The sequence below is a fragment of the Sardina pilchardus genome, chromosome 1 (genome assembly GCF_963854185.1).
Source record: "Sardina pilchardus chromosome 1, fSarPil1.1, whole genome shotgun sequence".
In the NCBI taxonomy this organism is placed as follows: domain Eukaryota; kingdom Metazoa; phylum Chordata; class Actinopteri; order Clupeiformes; family Clupeidae; genus Sardina; species Sardina pilchardus.
The window spans coordinates 18,489,284-18,492,615 of record NC_084994.1 but is presented as its reverse complement, the minus strand read 5'-3'; the positions used below and the strand labels follow the sequence as shown (position 1 = coordinate 18,492,615).

Genomic DNA, 3,332 nt, shown 5'->3' with positions numbered 1-3,332 from the left:
GCTGGAGTACTTGTGCTCTGAAAGTGTCTCTGAAAGTGAGTACTCGTGCAGTAGAACTTGTTGTTCTTGTTCTCCTTATGTTTCTTGTTATTGTTCTTGTTGTTGTTGTTGTTGTTGTTGTTGTTGTTGTTGATGTTGTTGTTGTTGTTCTTCTTCTTCTTCTTCTTCTTGTCATTTTCCTTCTTTTTGATGTTGATGTTGTTGTCTTTGTTGTTATTGTTGTTGTTGTTTTTCTTCTTCTTCTTCTTCTTCTTCTTCTTCTTCTTCATCTTCTTGTTTTTTATCTTCTTCTGGCTCCTCTTATTGTTCTTGTTGTTCTCCTTCTTGTGGTTATTGTTATTGTGTTGTTGTTCTTCTTCTTCTTCTTCCCCTTCTTTTTCTTCTACTTCTTCTTCTTGTCTTGTTCTTCATGTGAGATTCTGTCATACATCTTACAGGTACAGCTCTAACTGCTATCGTAGGATAACTTAACTTAATACCCGAGTTAAGGCTTTGTGTAGCCTTGTTATGTATAGATAGCCTAGATATGTCTAACTTGCTTCGTAGGATACCCCACTGGTTCCTCTGGTTGTTCTTGTAAACTAAAAAACAATACACACCAGAGCGGTAGCTCATCCATCTCTGCAGTGCTCGCTGATTATCTCCACATAGTATTATATAATCAGTAATCATGGTAATCAGTTTCATTTGAACATGTCAATAGATTGGACTCTCTCTTGGTACCAATGTTAAAATGTTTTATCTCTGTTTTATATCTTAATTTACAGGTTGTCAGCTGTTGGCTCAACAGCAAAGCATGTGTCTTGTGTTCCTGTGACCAGAAGGCTCAACAATGCATCATTCTAACTGACCAGATGGATTGTTTCATCTTTTCTGCTCATCGGAGGGGTTTTCAGATTGTCTGTCTGGCCAGAGGAGGACCACTACACTGGCAATGACTGGGGTTTGCCTTAGGGCCCACCAACCATAACCAACCGCCCAAACCAACCAGCTGTCAACCGCTGCGTTGCCGCTGGCTTGTGGATCTAAAGTTTTGTCATGATAGCTTGTTTTTGTTTCGTACACAACCCTATAGATGATCGCTTATTCCAAGGAAGACACACACAAATAAATACAAACTACTTTAAGGGACACAAAGGTATGGAAGGACTCCAGCCACTGATATTGGACATATGGTGTAATTTTTTTCTGTATCTATCTAATGCAAAGCTATACTTGCAACAATTTCTTATGTCATGTGAAATGATAAGATGAAAACCTCACTCATATGCATTAGCTCTTGCATAAAATCTTTGCAATAATGGACCATGTTTACGACAGACTCATTCCGACCCTAGGCCAACCTGGGGCCAATACACTGATGATTGCCTGGGGCCATATCAGGAGCGCGCCTGTCCCTGCGTACCGTTTCGATACTTTTGCTCATATACCATGCATTAGTTGTGTGTAGTGCTGAATGTATTAGTGAAGCTGAACACCTTTTCTGTGATATATCTGTATGGAAGAGACCCCTTATCACAAATCAATATGTGGGATAAATTTGATATGTTTCTCATTGTATTAACCATTTACTATGGCTTAGTTATATAATTAACTCTAGTTGCCATCCTGGCCTTAGGAATGTGAAGGTAACCCCATGGTGACCCCAAGGCACACAAACACAAGCAGGGTTCTTTCTTATCATTCTTATCTCTGTTAATCACCAGGTGGTTAAAGACTCACTAAAATGTATCTAGTGATTTTCCATGTGTGTGTGTGTTAAGGGTATAAGAACAGGCTTTGCCCACAGATGTGTGGGCTTGTTACTTTGACTTCATGTGAGTAACATGCTCCCGGTATCGTGAATAAAGCGGCAGTCTCACACCAGTTGTCTTGGAATAATTTTGACCACAAATAAAATGTCCGCATTTGATTGACATTGATAAATAGATATATGATGTGCTGAAATAAAGCCATTTCACTGCTGATCTCATCTGTGGCAAATAATTTCACTGACACCACCTGCTGTAGCGAATGTGATGCACCAGACATTACATTACACTACATCTGGCTTTAACCAAAGCGACTTACAACATGGTAAAAACATGTTTAAGCCTTTATAAGAGCAATTCTAACAACAATAAACAAAGAAACACAATAAGTGCATCTATGAGTGCAATTGTCTGTAGGGGGAGCGCAGCTAGGAATGAGGGCCTCCTACTTGTACCTGTCAAGGTTAAGACAAGACATCCTTAGAATCTGCCATTCAGACACCTGTATTGGTCAAACAGGCCTTGATAGAAGAGTCACCACAGGTTTTGTGTGAACTGTTGGCTTGTGGCACATGTTTTAGATACAGGGGATGACAAACTCATTGGGGATATAAATCATATGACCTGTTCCATGTGTTGCCAGGAGAGGGAAGAGAGCCAGGGATAGGAAAAAAAAATATTTTCTAGGAAAGAGATAATAAGGAGGCATGCGGGCGGAAGCTGGAGAGCAAGCTCCAGAAGACCAACCTAAGAGATGTGTGGTTGGGTATGAAAACCATAACAGGATTTAACATGAAGGAGGGAAGTCTTGATCGGGCAAATGAACTGAACATGTGTTTCAGCTGGTTCAGTACAGGGCACTCCGTTGCGTCCCCCAGCTACACAGACCCTGCATCCTCCACACTCATACTATGGGGGCCTCTCTCATTATACATCTTTATACATTTCCTTCCTTGGTCCTCATTCCCACTGATCTAGATAAAGAATGATGGGGCGGCAATAATGGGATAGTCTATCCAGTGTAAGTTATAGATCAGTGGGAACAACCCTGGAGGAACGAGCATCGAGGAGAGAGGTTGAGAGGTTGAGAGGCACCCTATGTTCTCTTGCAAGCCACTTCAGTGGTTGTAGCTTAAGATCACTGCCTCTCCCCATATCCACCATCCCTCCCACCATGGACATCACCTGGTCAGGCTGAGCCAACATCATACCCCTCCCCCTCCATCCCTCTAACATGATTGTCTGTATCCAGGGGCCAGGTGAAGCTCGGCGGTATTCTACAACACCGTTTTAGCCAGGGGAGGGTGCTTATACTGTAGAGGACATGTTGCCTTGTTCTAGTCCCGAGAAATACTTTTCCATCTGCCCTCAATGACTATAGACTGCTTGTCTTAACATTGTACATCATGAAGGTACTAGAGACTGGTCTTGGCCCTCTTGAGATCATAGATGACCTGCTACTTGGACCCATTACAGTTCACATACTGACCAGGGCTGGGTGTCATGCCACAATCTACCTGCTCCGCAGAACACACTCTCACCTGGACAGAACTAGCAGCACTGTGAGACACCTCCACAACC

The 3,332-nt window shown here is 42.3% G+C and overlaps 1 long non-coding RNA gene across 1 annotated transcript; it reads left to right on the top strand.

Moving 5' to 3' along the window:
* On the top strand, positions 1-1,305 carry LOC134083430 (uncharacterized). Its single transcript, XR_009939732.1, has 2 exons — positions 1-35; positions 768-1,305. It is a non-coding gene; the product is annotated as an uncharacterized LOC134083430 (long non-coding RNA).
* Positions 1,306-3,332: the final 2,027 nt, after the last annotated feature.